Source organism: Lynx rufus, unplaced genomic scaffold (genome assembly GCF_022079265.1).
Source record: "Lynx rufus isolate CCGP_SWC_20201006 ecotype Redwood Valley unplaced genomic scaffold, mLynRuf1.p SCAF_4, whole genome shotgun sequence".
Lineage (NCBI taxonomy): Eukaryota > Metazoa > Chordata > Mammalia > Carnivora > Felidae > Lynx > Lynx rufus.
Window position 1 is genome coordinate 84,883,010 of NW_025814856.1, and position 18,043 is coordinate 84,901,052.

Below are 18,043 nucleotides of genomic sequence, written 5' to 3' on the forward strand. Positions count from 1 at the left end.
TCTGCACTCATCTACATAGGCACAAATTCATTCTTAAATTGCTGAGTTCAGAGCCTCAAGTGTGTACACAATGTGCAAAGAAAACGAAAGATGTTTCCTCTTCTGGCATTTATCATTTAAGAGAAAGAAAATCCTTTCTCAGAAGCCTCCCTCAACTGCTTCTTGTATTTCCTTAAGCCAAATTGGATCACATGTCCTCAAATGGATATAAGGATGCTTGGTGCTTGCCCTTAAACCAATCAAGCCCATTCTGAGAGCCCAGGATGGGGACAGTGCTTCTGAACCAGAAGAGTCATGTGGATGGGAGATCAAACTCTTTGGCAAGACAAATAAATGGATACTGATTGGGGACCAGCATTTTTCAGTGAAGCCTGCACTAAAAAGCCCAGCTTCTGATCTCTGCATCTTAATCTATTTCCACACATCCCGCATTGTCCACTTAGGTGCATGTTTGTTTGAAATTTAATAATGATCTCATCAATTCTAGTGAGCATTCCTGTTAAAATATTCCTAAATGTTCTGTGAAAATTCATGCCAGACTAACTCCTAACAAAGTCATAGAAATGAAAGCTTTGAAACTCAGTAACCTATTGCACTTTTACAGGGATGGGTGATCAGAAACTATTTGAGGAATAAGCATTCAGTCACAATGGCTGAAAGAATAAAGATTATAAAGCAGGGATGGCAGTTGTCCAGCAATTAATCCAGCCCCAATTGTTTCCTGAGTATTTTGCCATTTCTGTTTGCAAAGCAGTAATTGGCATTGTTTAGAGGAGACAAATCATTTTGCCTTCCTCTTGGCAGCTTTAGAATGACAAAATAAATTTTGCACAAAGATCTTGTTTTTCTCTAAGTTTATTTCTTGTTGAAACTAAATGTCTATTCATATTTTTTAGACATAATAGGTCTTAAAACAGTGCCCAAATGGTGACTACTGAAATATTATTTACAAAATCCAACTGAGTTTTTCTAAACACTTGAGGTTATTCAATGGTATTTACCTCCAGACAATAGTATCTTCAGCTTCCTAGCATGTCATATTATCTTTTAAGGCCATAATAATAATAATAATAATGCTAAATGCTTCTATCCAGATAATTAACCCCACACGGAAACTAGCTCATTAAACATAGTATAGTTTGGTTTTTTTCTCAAGCTTTAAAATACCAACTGTGTTAAAACTTAAAAAAACCTGTGATATAGAATAATATTTCACACGTATTGTGTAACTATTATCTGTTAGACATAGTATAAAGTACTTACAGAATATAAATATAGAAGATTATTCATTTATATCACTATATCACAACATACTGAATAAAATTCTTTAAGTACCTTAATGAGAGGACTCTGTAGAGTTTGTTTTGTTTCTGTCTGTGTTGGTAAGAAATTGTTTTCTAATGAGATAGTCCCTGTACATGGGACTTACTCTATAAAACAGCATCAGCGAGGAGATAACTATGAATGAATTTTTTGAGCAGTGTTTGATTTTTAAAAGGTGAACCTGCATGAGTTATGTAAGTAAACTAAATAAAATTGAAATGTGAAAAAAAAACTTCATAAATTTATAAGAAACACGGTGAATAATGAACAAATGTTACAACCATATGGAAAAATAACTACCAATATCTTTGGTTGCCAAGTCCGGGAGGTAATATTTGAGCTGGATTTTGCAGGATGAATAGGGACTCACCAAGCATAAATGAGAACTTGTCAGGGGAGGGCATTCTATGTATGTTGGTTATTAATATAAGTAGCAATTTCTTGTAGTGAAAGAAAAAATTTACCAGGGTCAGTTCATAGAATGGGTTCAGTTGGTGAATTCAAGGGAACATATCTCCAAGACATTATAGAAAAGGAGAGAAGATGCCTAACACAGTTTCATGCAATGGAGAGAAGGTTATAAGTGAGGCCAGCCCGTGCCATCTTGGGAAGCTTGAGGGAGGCATTTGGAAGGAGAGAATGTGGGAGATAGCAAAGGATATTGTGTGGGGACCAGCTTTGGGTTTTGGATGAAAACATAATATTGTGGCTTAGTGTTCAGGAACACTTAGGGTTCCGTAGGTCTGTGGTTATGAAATAAAACATAAGGTTCTGAGATGACTGTATAGAGACAGGATGGAAAAATAGAGAAATGTGTTTTGTTACTATCCAGAAAGAAATACTATACAAAAGTTATTCAGAGTCTAGGTCAGGTTTCCTTTGAAAAACTTTCCTTTTTCTTCTCTAGAATAAAAAAGAGTTTATTTTTAAAAGAAATTCCTTTTTTATAAAACTCTACTACAGAAAAGTGTGATCATCAATCTAATAGTAGACTTGAGCGTTCACTTTTGTATCCATAGATCTAGCAGTTCTTTTAGAAAATTAAAATGTAGGTCTTATCTCATTTGTGAGGAAAGTTGCTGTAATGAAACACCAAAAAAATCACAAAAACTATGATTGTAATCTTTTCAAGCTTATAAGGTTATATAATAGGCTATGGCACACAATCTGTTTCTGTTCATATTCCCTTAAAAAACAATGTGCCTGAAGATATGCACACACTCACACTCTTTTCATAAAATTACAAGTAAAATATTAATTAAAAAATCTAGAAAGGTGAGAGTAACTTGTTGATATCCTGCAGTTAGAAGTGTACCTCGCTGTTTATACCCTAGGCATTAAACTAATCATTATTTAGCCTTTATAGATAAAGCACTGCAGTCTAAGTTCCTTGAAAAGCTTCAGTTAATAACTGGAAACATGTCTGAATAAGTAGTAAAATGTAGCTTACACCAAATTCTAGAATAAAGTGCCACCTTGAGGTTTTGGTGATATTTTTTTATTTCGCATTTACCAAAATCTTTGGTCTTTTTTTTTTTTTTAATTCAGAGTTTTTCAGCTAGCCATTAGTTATTCTTTAGCCATTTATGGCATGTTGATACAAATCATCCAACTAACAATTAATGCTCAATAATACATCTTTGCTTCATATATGCCTCTTTAGAAAAATTATGGGAGGTCAGATGGATGCACCTTCTAAGTAGAATAACATTGTGATGACCTGCTTCGTTCATTGCTTCAACCCCTCAAATTCCTGAAAACTATTGCAGAATTAAACATTTAAGTGAAATAATACTTTAAGAAAATTAATCCAAGCATTATAAAATTATTTTTCCTTATGTACACAACTCTTTTCATATATTTATAATGTATCATTTAAAAATATTTCATATAAGGAGTTTTGCATAAAGTTATTTTCACAAAGAAACATTTTACTCTCCAAATTAGCTTATTTCACTTCTGGAAAAATTCTTGAATTTTTACATTAAAAAAATTGGTATTATAGTATGAAATATAGTTTTATGAGCTGTCACAGGATTTTTTAATTTAGGGGAAATGAATATAATGTGTCTCACAGAAAATGTCCTTAATAATGTTTCTGCAATTTGGGGATCTTAAGTAAAGTGAGAAGAGGTTGGAAGCCTAGTCACCTATGTGTACCATTCTTCATTCAATAGTCAGGCTCCTAATGCATGATTTTAGATGGCTGAGTGCAGTTTAGAAGCATTATCTTGCCATTAAAGGAAATGCAGGGGAACCGTCATTTAGTTAAGATACTTCCATCATTTAAATTGGACTTAGTATTAAATACTGAGTTTCCTAGAAACTAATATGCACACTGAAAAAAATTGGAAAATTGCAGTATAATAGTTCCATCCCATACTTTGAATGTAACTGAATTACCAAACCAGCAGTCACTTACTCTAGAGTGCAAGGGCATAGGACATATAGGACATGCAGCTTAGGAGTGTACCTGAGCCACATTCAAGATGGTAGCCTATGAAAGAATGTGAAGATGAACAAAAAAAAAAAAAAATGAAAGATATAGCCTCTTTTCAACTGTTGGAGTGTCAGCGTGGCAGAGCAAAGGATCAAGGTGTGGGTGGCAACCACTCTGCAGTCACATGGGTGGGAATAAATACTAAAACAAAATATAAAAGCACATACAGTCACATCACATACCAGACCACCATGTACCTGCTCGTCCCAAAGCAAGGTGACACAGAACTCTAAGAGGAAAAAAAAGACACTGTCCCAAGGGCAGAATACCTAGTAAAGGTAGTGAGAAAATGACCAGAATAGCATATCTAAATGTAAGCTGGCTTCTTACTCTGCACAGTCTTCTGGCCATCTCTAAGCTTCAATTAATAGCTGGTGCAGAATGAATGCTCACCTTCAAAGCAGGGTAACAATCAAAAAGAAAATACCATGGAGGTATTGCTGGTTCCCTAACCAGCATCCACTTCCCTATTTCCAAATTGTGTCTTATATTTCTAAGTAGCCATCCCTCCCCATGTGGCTCCCATATTGCTAGAAGTCAGTGTTATCACCTATATTCAGTATATCTGTTCTATGCAATTATCACATGCTCTTCTCCTAGCAAAACCAATTGGTTCAGCCATGGGCATGCAACACAGTTTGATTCAATGATATGCAAAGAGTGTGATAGGGATATTGGGGAAATGTTATCTTTCTCCTGAGAGGCTGCTGCTGAAAGAGAGGAGAGCTGTTTATATTCCTCTCGACATTATAATTTTATGTACATGTGAAGCTCAGAGAAGTTGTAGGCATCTCCAGGCACGAGGGTAAAGATGATAAATGGAAAAATTGTGCTTTAGCCAATACCAAAGCATGTCCTACATCTGCCTTTCTACTTATGTTAGCAATTTTGAGTACAGAACAATTCAGGAAATACAGCATTCATAAATATAGCCCTTTTTGGCAATAATAAATGATAAGGAATTCCAGTCAAAACAAAAGAAAGAGAAAGGGGAAAACCATGGTAATGGAAATATGGTAAGAATTGAATAATAATTGAATAAATTTAAGTATAGAAACAGAACAGAAAAGGGAAAGGCAAATATTGGTAATAAAAATGTTGAAGACAAAAGAAGTATTCTAACAAAAATATGAAAACAGGCCTAAGAGCAAGTATATCCATCATCACAATAAAAGAATGATTATGAAAATGACATCCACATCGAATCAAATAATAAAACCAACTTTTATACATTAGACAATAATAATTTACATTTTCTTCAAGTGTGCAGGCACATTTACAAAGACCAACCACATTATAAGTCACAAATAAAATTTCAACTAATTTCAAAAATGTGAGAAAATATTAGATCAATTTATGGTTACAGTGAACTAAAGCTAGGAATTAAAATAAAAATAGAAACAAATGGCATAATAAACAAAAATAACTATAAGGAATATACTATATATCAGAACTCATGGCATATAGTTAAAAAGAGCTCAAAAGAAAATATCTTAGCCTAGTGTCTCCATTACTAACAAAGAATATAAAAATAATTGACTTGAATATTCAATAGAAGGAGGCAGAAAATATTGTTAGGAAAGGTGTTAGAAGAATTTAACAGTGACAAACATGAGTGAAGAATTAGAAAACAGAAGAGTGATAGAACTAACAAATAAAACAAAAAGCAGTTTATTATATAAACTCATAAAATAAATTGACTTCTAGCTAACATAATAATAAAAAAGAAATCACATGTAGAGATACCTGTGTATTTGTCAAAAACAGTAACATACACAAAACCAACTGTGAAACCTAATGTAAACTCTGGAGTTGGTTAATAATAATGTATTAATATTGGTTCATTAGCTCTAACAAATGTAGCACATTATTTCAAGATGTTAATAGTAGGGGATTTGTTTGGGGGAAGGATATTTGGAAACTCTGTATATGCTCAATTTTTCTGTCAGCCCAAAACTCAAAAAATAGAGTGTGTTAACTTAAAAAAATAATAATAAGGAAATAACTACCTATTTATAAAATATTTGAAATGACATGACAATACTTTTATTCATTCTACAAAAATTATACATAACAATTGCAATCTAGGTGGAATTGCTAATTATTTTCCAGATAAATGACCAAAATTCAACCCTAAGATGTTAGAAACTTTAAATAGACCAGGGGTTATTGAATCAATCACATATTTGGAAGTTTTGTCCCCCAGAATGGGCTAGCTAGGTAAATGATATTGATCCTTTAGAAAACAGAAATGCACTTAAACTGTCCCAAAGAATGAGGAAAAAAGGGAAATTTAAAATTTATTTTTACCCAGGCATCATGACATTAAGATTAAAACCAAGATTTCCCTCACAACCCAGTTTTGGATTAGCTTCAACATGTAACTGATCAGGACCACAAAGATTAGCATCCACACCCGGGTAGCCATGATTTCAGAATGTACTAATGTCGACTGTAGAAAATCACAACAGTGCTATAAATAACTTTAATCAGATTAGCTTTGTGAAGGAAGATGATAAATTAGTTACAACAATAACTTTAAGTGGATGAGAACATTCATTGATCACATGCCCCTTTTCTAACAATTATAAAATATGATCACAGATCAGGGAATATTTGTTAGAAAGTGGACAAATATCTGGACTATCCTTAATCTTATGAAATAATTTGTTCCAAAACTGGAATAGCACCATTAACAAATGTGTGTGTGTGTGTGTGTGTGTGTTTTAACTACAAACTTATTATTTATACTCATAAAGTACAAAGACATTCAGGGACACCTGGGTGGGTCAGTCGATTAAGCTCTAACTTCAGCTCAGGTCATGATCTCACTGGTTCGTGAGTTCAAGCCCTGTGCCGGGCTCTGTGCTGACAGCTCAGAGACTGGGGTCTGCTTTGGATTCTGTGTCACCCTCTCTCACTGCCCCTACCCTGTTCATGCTCTGTCTCTTTCTCTCTCAAAAATAATAAATAAAACATTTAAAAAATTAGAAAAAAAAAGACTCAGATTGGTTTTAAAAAAATCTCCAAATATAAGGCACTGACCTAAAATGAAGTGACTAAACTAACAAAGAAATTAATATACAATAGGAATTTGATAGTAGAAATAATTTTTTTCTGCATTCAGTCATATAACATATAATTAGTTATTCCTTTAAATTTTGGTAGAATTTATGTATAAAGGATTCTGTTTCTTCTTCTCTTTTTTAAGTTTTATTTATCTAATCATGGTTTCTATTTCTTCTTGGGAAAATTTTGGCATCTTGTATCTTTCTAGTATTTTTCCATTTTGTTTGGTTTTCAAACATATTACCTGGTCCATGATCCTTCTTTATTTTTTATTAAAATGTCTGTCTTAACAAGTTATAAGAAGTTTTAAATGAGGATTTCTTTCACAGTAAATATTATTGCCTTTGGGGGCTACTGGTTCCAACAAATTATAAAAACCTTTCCCAGCAAAAATTGCCAAAAATTTCAAATAATCCCTTTTAAAGTCTTTCTGAGCTGGGAATGAAAGATGAAAGAGCAAATCCACAGGGTGAGGATATTGACTATTGTAAGTCTTTGCTCAGTTAAATATTCGTGCAAAAATTTCTGGGGTAACACTTGAAGAACAGAAATAGATTCCATAGTTTTTGCAAGTATTGAAATAAATAATTGGATTTAAAGATGTGATTAATCAAAAAAAAAAGAAAACAGAAAAAGCAGGAAAAAGAAATATAAACGCAAATATTAGATACGAGTTAAATTACATGAGTAGTTATGATCTGTATAAATGGACTAAACTCCAGCTAATAGTAAAAAATTATATACAGAATTTTAAGAAAAATATCCATATGATATATGCCATAGGCATGATTAAAGCAAAAGGAAAAAATTTTGAAGATGATATTATATAAAAAAGAAAATACTCCAGGAAAGTCTTTGGTTTCAGTTTTATTAGATGAAGTCATTCTGAGGCATAAATTAATATAAGAGGTAGCAAAAGGGAGGGTAACAATTTATTACTAGAAAGTTTGAGAAGTGAAATGTCATATTTTATGTATGATAAAATGATTTCAAAATACTTAAAAGTACTATAGGAAAACTTGAGATACTCATAATAATAGCAGAACATTTTAATGAACTTTTAAGAAATAGATGACTAAATCTATTTTTACAAATATCAGCAAGGATAGAAATATTCAAACAACACATTTAACTTTTATCTAATAGCTACCTATCCTTTCTATATTCATTTTTTTTTAATGTTTTACTTATTTTTGAGACAGAGACAGAGCATGAGCAGGGGAGGGGCAGAGAGGGAGAGGGAGACACAGAATCCATGGCAGGCGCCAGGGTCGGAGCTGTCAGCACAGAGCCCAACGCGGGGCTCAAACTCACAAACCGCAAGATCATGACATGAGCCAAAGTCGGAAGCTTAACTGACCTAGCCGCCAGGCACCCTTATCCTTTCTATATTCAAAAGCTGGAAACTATACATCAAGGACATACTGTATTTTTTAAACGTGACTGAAAAAAAAATGTTTAACCTAAAATTCAACTTGAGAAGTTAGAAAAACTGCAGAATAAGCCCAAAAAGAAATAGAAAGAAGGAAATAATATACATAAATATAGTAACTAATTCTGAAAAGAAGATAATGAGTAAAAAAACTAATAGGTGATGCTTCAAGATGATCAATAAAATTGAAAAGTATCTCAAAATGGATGAAGAAAAGAGATAAATATCTTAAACCATATAATGTATTAATAATGAATAACTAGGATAATATACTACTAATGAATAAATAACAGATATTGAAAGATAATTCAATAATATAATAAAATATTTGTACAAAATAATTAGAAGTTAGAAGAAATACATACATTGCTTAAAAAATATAAATTCCCAAAATTATTCAAAAAGAAATAGGAACTTTGAATTAACCTATTAACTTTAAAGAAACTTAATAGTTTAAAGCCTTTCCACTAAGCAAACATGGGGGCAGGAATTTATTACAGGTGAACTATATCAAATATTCCAGAAATAGCTAATTATAACCTTATACAAACTCAGAGAATAGAAGAATCATCTTTTAATAGTTCTGTGAAGTGTGATAAACTGAATTCTAAAATGGCTTCCCAAAGATCCCGTGCTCTAATCCTTGGAAACTATGAGATGTAATTAAGGTTACTAATTACTTGACCTTAAATGGGTATGCTATTTTGAATTATTTAGATGAGCCCATGAAATCACATCAGCTTTTAACAGCAGAAGAGAAAGTCTGAAATAAAGTACTAGGAGAGTTCTATTCCAGAGCCTCCAGATAAAAGCCCACACTGGCTAACACATTGATTTTAGTCCAGTGAAAACCAGAGCAGAGAATTCCGCCCCATTATTCCAGAATTTCTGTTTTACAGAACTGTGAGATAATAAATTTATATTGTTTTAAGTTCTGTGTCCATGCCCACATTCAGGCAGAGCCATGAGAAAATTATAAATAAAAAATGGAGGACTCTTGTCCTTGAGGGTTGCTTCTCTGAGTTTGGATTTCCCTTTCTAATCTGCCTGATTTTGTTTATTTTTCAGAGTCTTCATATACTTTTTGTAGTTTATCCAGCGTTTTTCATTATGATTAGTGGAAAACACAGGTTATAGTTGGTTTAGTCCATTTGGTCAGAACTGAAAACTATTCTGTCTGTTCTAATTAAAGGCCTGTCAGACCTTTTCATGTGATTCTTTATGTATTTTACTTTCTCTTCAGTGTTTCTCATAACTTTATTTCTCTAAATTGCAAATTCTGGTTAATTTATTCAAATGTGTCTTATGATCATGAATTTCCTCTTTGGCTGAATTAAATACTTTTTAACCTATTCTTTAGGTTTGGAGTATCAACAATAGTGTTTTGCATTTCTATAGATTCATTTAATGATCTTTTAACTGCCTGATTATACCTGATTTTCCTCTAATCTTTGTGATTCAATCTTTTGTTTGTTTAAATACTTCTTACTTTTTGTTCTATAGTCTATAGTTGTAAACTTCAATATACGTAATGTGTGAGAGTAAATCTGTTATTTAATATTCCTCTTCTGACTCTACTTGTGGTGGCTTGTCTCTTTTTGTGGTTGGTGGTTTTTAATTATGAGTTTCTTGGATGATCTGATCTATAAGAAATCTTTTTTTAAAGTTTATTTACTTTTTTGAGTGATTTCTACACCCAACATGGGGCTCAAACTCGCCACCCCACGATCAACAGTCACATGTGCCACCGACTGAGCCAGCAGGTGTCCCAGAAATCTTAATCCTAAATTGAGTGTCTTTGCTTCTGACAGGATCTAGGGAATGCCACCAATCTGGGATGACTGTACAGCTCCCAAAATGTACAGCTCCTCAATATGAGATAAAAATATTTGTTCAATGATTTCACCATTGCCCGAGGCCCAGCCTCTAGTTCAATGTTAATAGCAGCTTCCAAACTCATGGAATCTTGCTTTCAAATCTACTCATTGCTCCCAACCTCAGCCCCAGATCACTGATTTGTGTGAGTGTGTGTGTGTGTGTGTGTGTGAGTGTGCTCTTTTTATTTTGTTTGTTTTCTCAAGAGGGGTGGATAGTTTTCTGTGAAGAAATTCAGCAATCCATTGAAATATAATGTATCATATCAAGGACCTAATTGTTCCATTACAAAGCGGTCCCTCTGAACAATTTGTCTGTCATTTTGCCAAAAGTTAAATTTTAACGAACTCCTCTCTATCTCCCAGTTTTTTCATGTATCATTCCTTCTCTTGTTTCCTTTGTCTTTTGAATTTATAATTATTTTATTTTATTTCCTTTATGTTCATTTAACAACTGCTCTAGTGGAGCAGTGATAAATGAAAAAAAAATCATTCTGCAATTTTGAACCAGAAGGTTTTCTTTTTCATATAGTTTTTAGAAGCTGTACCAATACATACATACACACACACACACACACACACACACACACACACAATTGTATATGGTTCCTATTAACATAACTTTAACTGATGAGTACTTCCTGTCATTAAAATTATTCAAAAACATAATACTAAAATAGTGCAAACTCTACTTTAGGGCATCTGAAGTCTTATTTTGGCTATTTAAGTTTTTTCCCCCACTAAGTAGGATTTACTACAATGAACACTATGAATATCTTTGAGCAATAATCTTTGTGCTTATCACTAATGGATTTTTATTACATAATTCTCAATTACTTTTAAAAGTGGTTTAAAAAATCCATATTTCTATCAACAGATTATAGTAATAGCTCTTTCTCTATATTCTCCCTTGCATTTTTATTATTAAAAAATTCCCAGTCTGGTTACCAGCATAATATATAAGTATAATGTGTGTCTTTACTGTATATTTATTATTTTATATTTAATTGCTTATGTTTCAAAAATTTTCTGAGCTTTGTTCATTTTCGTATAAATCATTCCTTTACATGATTAGAAATTTTCCCAATTTTAGTTTCTTAACCTTGTATATTAATATACTGTAATTAGAAATGTATATATTATTACAAATAATGAATTTTTAAAAGCAAAAAACTTCTTTGTGGAAATATTATTCAACCACCATTAAAATTTAAAATTTCATTTAGCATCTGTTTTATGCAGTAAAAACCTACAAATAAAAGTTATTTTTGTTGCCTTTGGTCTTGTAAAACAAATGAAGGACTAAACATAACAATAAAGTATACATATCTAAATCATTATGAGACACAGAGAAATGAACACCCAACTCAGACCTGGACTCTAAGAAAACCTTTAAGCAAAATAGGACATTTATTTTTTCTGAGTTTATAGAATTTATTGCAGACCAGCTGAGGATGGAAAACTAATCTGAAGATAATACTTATTTTGAGAAGCAAACATAAAACCAGCTGCATACAACTTTCACACCATCAGTTCATATATGTTCACTGAGCCATACAATAAAAAATGGGAATTGGGGCGCCTGGGTGGCGCAGTCGGTTAAGCGTCCGACTTCAGCCAGGTCACGATCTCGCGGTCCGTGAGTTCGAGCCCCACGTCGGGCTCTGGGCTGATGGCTCAGAGCCTGGAGCCTGTTTCTGATTCTGTGTCTCCCTCTCTCTCTGCCCCTCCCTCGTTCATGCTCTGTCTCTCTCTGTCCCAAAAATAAAATAAACGTTGGAAAAAAAATTAAAAAAAAAAATGGGAATAAACATTCAAGTCAATATAATTATACTTGATTTTTCTCAACCTAATACATGTGTTAAGTATTGTTGCTCAGAGCCTATTATTCCTGTGAGCAATTGTAGAAAACCACTCTGTTTTAGCCACATAAGAGATAAAATAACTCATCCTAGAAATAATAATAATAATAATAATAATAATAAACTTTCCTGAAGCTGATAGCTCAATCATAGAATATAATGTTGAGTACTTAATAGAAGTGATTTCAGATCTAATTCAGCTATTTAAGGGGTTTATGTTTGGACATTTAAGTGTGTATATAAACACACTCATACATGTGTTGTACAATAAATCTCTTCTAATAACTAATTTGTGTTCCTCAGCATCTGCTTTCTCCAGGGGAACAATTTCCAAGAATTGTGCTAAGTAGGTTTTGTTTCCTGTTCCTTTCAGGGGAAGCTCGGATTCTGGTCTCTTTATTGTTTACAATCTCAGTAGTGCCACAGAGCAGCACTGAATAGCTGTGGCTGTGAATGTGCATCCCATGTAATCTCAGGTACGTAGTAAAAATATTATTACCGCAGAACAACACCCAAACTCAGCCCAATCCTTGCCCACTTGCATTCAGTCAGGATAATTTTACAAAATGTACTCTTAATAGAACTTGGTTAGGCACAGGTTTTAAAGAGCACTAAAGGCAGAAAGTACTTTAGAAAAAGGCATTCCTTGCTTTACAGTGACTTCTAATTTTAAAAATCAAAGAACTAGCAAGAACATTCTGAACCAAAGGTTGTATCCTCTTACTCTGAGTCCATGTTGGTCACACACATACGTGCAAATATCACCCACACAACAGAGTCAGAAAGGGATTTCTGACAGGAGTATTCATTCCACCAATAAATGTTTTGAGTATCTTCAAAGTAATGGGAAGTTTGGTGTTTAACTATTTAACAAGGCAGACACAGTCCCAAACCTCATGGCAATTCAGATTTGTGAGCTAGACAGGCAACAAACAAAACAAACAGAAAGAGAGTAATCACAAATCATGACATATGACATAAAGAAAGTGAACAATTTTCTATGATAGTAAGTATAGGGAGAACTAGTTGAGATATAACTGAGAGAGACAACTATTTAGAGAGATGTATAGCTTCTAATGGCACAATAAAGAGGGGAGTGAGGAAGAGTGATCTAAATAATAACATGTATAAAGGCCCTGGGGGTGAGTATAGGAACTAAAAGAAGAACAGAGAAGAGTACAGCTGACACATGGCGATCACAGGGAAATGGGAAAAAAAAGAGAGAAAGAAAGAAATAAGATTGGGAAATTAGTTTTTACTCTAATGGAGGTGAGGAGCAAGGTGTGCTTTGTAGGCCTCTATAGGAGTGTATATTCTATTCTAAACATAAGGGAGAGCCATTGAGAAATTTAAAGCAGAGAAATAAAATGATCAGTTTTATTTTAAAAATATCAGTGTGATCACTATGTGGAAATAAACTGATTAAAGCTTGGCAATTATGAAAAATGGGTCAGAAATGATGGGTTACACTAGAATTCAGTAATAGATACGGACAGAAATGGACAGATTTGAAATATATTTTGAAGGCATTAATGAACAGGTATTGTGAATTAAATTAAGTATGAGGATTGTGTGGGAATAATTGAGAATGAGCTCAAGCTCCTAGTGTGAGAAACTATAGAAATGGTATTGTCATTCTTGGAAAAGAATAGACTTGAGAGAAAAATATTTGAAGAAGGGATTAAAGATAAGAAATAAAAAGTTTGATTCTGGATGTCTTATATTTAAGATATTTGTAACACATCTAAATTGAACTGTTTTGTTAATAAGAGGTTATACGGATAGTGAGTCCAAAAGAGAGGGTGGGACTACAGGTATGAAACAGTATCTGAAGGCACAATAATGAATGTGATCATTAAGGTAGAATTTTTTTAATTTTTTAATTTTTTTTCTTTATTTTTGAGAGAGAGAGAGACAGAGTGTGAGTGGGGGAAGGGCAGAGGGAGACACACACACAGAATCCAAAGCAGGCTCCAGACTCTGAACTGTCAGCACAGAACCCAACGCAGCGCTCGAACTCGTGAACTGTGAGATCACGACCTGAGCTGAAGTCGGACGCTTAACTGGCTGAGCCACCCAGGAGCCCTAAGGTAGAATTTAAATTAGAGAAGAACGTTCCATCTTTGGATGGAAAATTTTCCCAGCTGTGTCAAAAGCTGTTGACAAGTGTCCATTGCATTTTATATGAGGGAGATCACCGATGATCTTGACAACAGCAGTTTCAGTGGACAAATGGCACAAGCCAGTTATAAGTGGGTTAAGGTTGAGGAGTGAATAGGAGGTCAATTAATGGATTCACTGTGTAGACAACTCTTGAGAAGTTTGTTCTGTGAATGGTGAAACAAGAAAACAGTGGTGGGAATCAAGACAGGGTTTTATTTGAAAAGCAGAAAATACTAAAGCACATTTATAAGCTGCTTGTAAAGTTCTAGTTTATCTAGTGGTATCAGTGTTGCAGGAAAGAGGATGAAGGACTAATGAGCCAAGTTTTTTAAAAAGTGAGGAGATAGAAATCAGAGCACGCATGGAAAAAATGGATGTTTTTCAGTAGAGAGAAATCCTTCATCCAAAAAAAGAGGAAGTAGGATCACATAGGGCAGCATCCAAAAGATAGGCAAATTAAACATGGTGAATTTTAAGAAATTCTGAAAGGAACATTGACAAAATGTATTGGTCACTGTTAAAAATCAACTTGGACAAGATGAGCAAACAGAAGTTGATTTTATTCTAATACTGTTGCCAGTGATAGAGGAGAAAGCACAGACCAAATGAGGACACTCATGTTCTCAGAGACAAAAAGGGCAGAGTTTTGGGGATTTGAGGTGAGGGAACCATAAGCCATCTGCACTTCCTAAGTAGCTTTACCCCCAAGAAAAAGTAAACTTTCTCCTCTGTTGGTAGGGTCCTACATAGAATAGAAGTTGGGGTGTTATCTTCCTTGATTTTATTTCAAAATGATGGCTCCCAGGTCTTTGAGAAAGACGTTCCTGGCTTCTATAATTGGCAAGAACTTTCTAAGAAGACTTATATCTCAAAGGGACAGAGGAAGGATTCACAATTACAAGTTTTCTAAAGTAAATGTTCAAGGGAAGGGAAGTTGGAACCTAGAGTCAGGAAAGAAACTGGGTAAAGTTTTGTCAAGGTGAGGGGAATGTTAAGGTTGCCTTGGTCTTCAAGTAGAAATGTCTGGACATCTAAAATTAAACACCATATGTATTGGTAGTCAGATATTTTAACTGTTTTTCTTTCAAGTCATTGTTTTTCTCATTAATAAGGTGATATGGAAGGAAACATATGTAAATTGAATGCATGACCCGTGATATAAATTCTTTTTAAGTTTTTTTTTTTTTTTGAAAGAGAGAGAGAGAGAGAGAGAGAGAGAGAAACATGCACAAGCAGGGGAGGGGCAGAGAGAGAGAGAAGGAGACACAGAATCCAAAGCAGGCTCCAGGCTCTGAGCTGTCAGCACAGAGCCCGACATGGAGTTGGAATCCATGAACCATGCAATCATGACCTGAGCCGAAGTCAGACACCAACCGACTGAGCCACACAGGCACCCCCATGATATAAATTCTAATGGCACCCTCCGAAGTTTTTTTTGGCAGATTGTATGTTTGCGTTTGCAAGATTGTATTATAACTATGTGTACATGTCTATCCCTTCCCCTGCAGGGTAACTCCTGGTCCTTTAGTATGTTCTGCTTTGTCTCACCAGTTCTCAGCAGGGTGCTTAGTATGTAGTAGATAATGTTAAAACAACCTTCATTTTGTGAGTCCATTGACACATACACTCACTTGCCATACCATCCCAAGTCTTTTGCTTTTTTCTGGGGTGGATTCTCATAACCAGGAGGCCATACACTTTCAACTCCCTTTTCAGACTTTATCCCCAGCACTCCATTGGTCTCAAGCTGAGCTCCATTTTCCCTGCCTGAATGTGCCATTCTCATTAATATGTGGCCCCAGAAAAATATTTCCAGACAGGATGGCTGAAGAGGTGATCCTTTCCTACTCACCACCCATGCCCAATATGAATGCAAGTGCTATGACCTGCGGCCAGGACCTGTTGTCATGGAGTTTCATCTCTTGCCAAGACTTCATTTCTTACCTGGAACAGCCACTTTTTGTGTCCTTATTTGTTCATAGCATTGTTAAGCATTTGGGACTGATCTTATCTTTATTCTATAAATGCGGATATCAAATCAGAGAGAGATTAAGTAACTTGTCCAAGATCATTTTTAGAAAATGATAATGCTGGGATTCAAACCCAAGCAGTTTGGCACTACAGCCTGGTTCTTAACCACTGTCCTACCCTGCATCCCCATAACAAATGAGCTAGTTCAAGAAATGTACAATATGTGATTTAACAAGTTTGTAAATATTTACTTTTTAAATGCCAGTGAATCTCCAAGTGTTTTGGAAAACAAAACCAAAAACAAATAAAATGCTGACTATGCAGCCACTACAGATTATTTTTTTATGTAAGTCAAGGATCTTCTCTCATTGTCAACTCTTGTAAATAATCCATTTCATATTCTTTAATTTTAAACATCATTTTACATATATTGATGTACATCATAGGAAACTAATATAATCTTTCTAATTAAAATTCACATGTTTCTTGACCTAGTAATAGCAAGTAGGAAACAATGTGTTACTAATGAATACAAACTTTATGTAGCTTTCAGAGAGAAGTATAGGATAGGAGCCTTTCACAGGCCAATAAAAAAAAATCACCAAATTTACTATTACCAAATATCAGGTTTTGCAGGATTTAAGTCATATTTGTTTAAATGTTTCTTTTTTAATTAAAATATGATAACCAAGAGAGAAGGATAGACAGAAAAAGGCACTTTAAACTTCACATTTTCAACTTTAACATAGTGATTACTGCCAGTGGACCCTAGGAAACTAAGGTGTCATCACCCAGTGACTTGGCATCTGTTTGTTTCCATTTTTCAAAAGAATATGCATTTTGTGTTTAAATATAAATTTATTTACTAATAAAACCAAATTGTGCCATTGTAAAAAAAATAAAAAATAAATAGTTCTTTTGCTTTCTAGTTTAGGGCCAGACTTTGCAAATGTCTGTTAAAAGCCTAGGATCACTACATCAGAGTGAAATACCAACCATTAACGACAGCTAGAGTCACTCTTCAGTCAGGAACAAATGGATCATGGACAAAGAGGTTGGCACAATCTTCGTTTTCTTTTCCTTTTATTGACCTCCTCAAAATGAAAAGCCCTCCTGAAAACAGGTGGTCCTGAAAATCTGCAGATAATTAAGCAAAATGAGGCTTGTTGACAGCTTGGCATGAATAGTGAATCTTTAATTACATTTTAATGACAACTCCTATTATTTTACATAACTATGTTAGGTGGTGTAACATGAGATTAAGAACTGCTAATGCAGATTTTGAATTGTTTTTCTCAACATTTAGAAAACTGTGAGTAATAAAAACACATTTAGTGATTCAATGGTTTGTAGAGATCCCTTTTTTATATGTAGCATATCTTATCATTTTTGTTATCATATATATATATAATATATAGTCTTGCATAATTATTAAAAATATCATTACCTTATATCAAGGATACCTAAATTGGAAGAGTGTCTTCTGGCTAAGATGGTACCTAAAATCACTTCTATTGGAATCCTCTATAACATTAGGTAGTCACATTATTTTTTAGCAAAACACAAATTACAAAGACCTTTAAAAGTCTCTTTAAAGACTAAATTTATTTGACATTATTGGTTAAAGAGTTTTAGTTCTGCAATAACTTCAACAAGAGTTATAATTAGCGTTTGCATTTTTTATGCTTAATGCGTTAAACTGCTAATAAACTTATTTATTTTGAATTCCATGTAAATTATTCTAAGCAGCTTATATAGATGAAGTTGAATCCAAGCTTTTCCCAAAGTGATTTCAACCATCTGTGAAAATATTGTACCATATCATGGCCCTCATTTATCCTAATTAGGT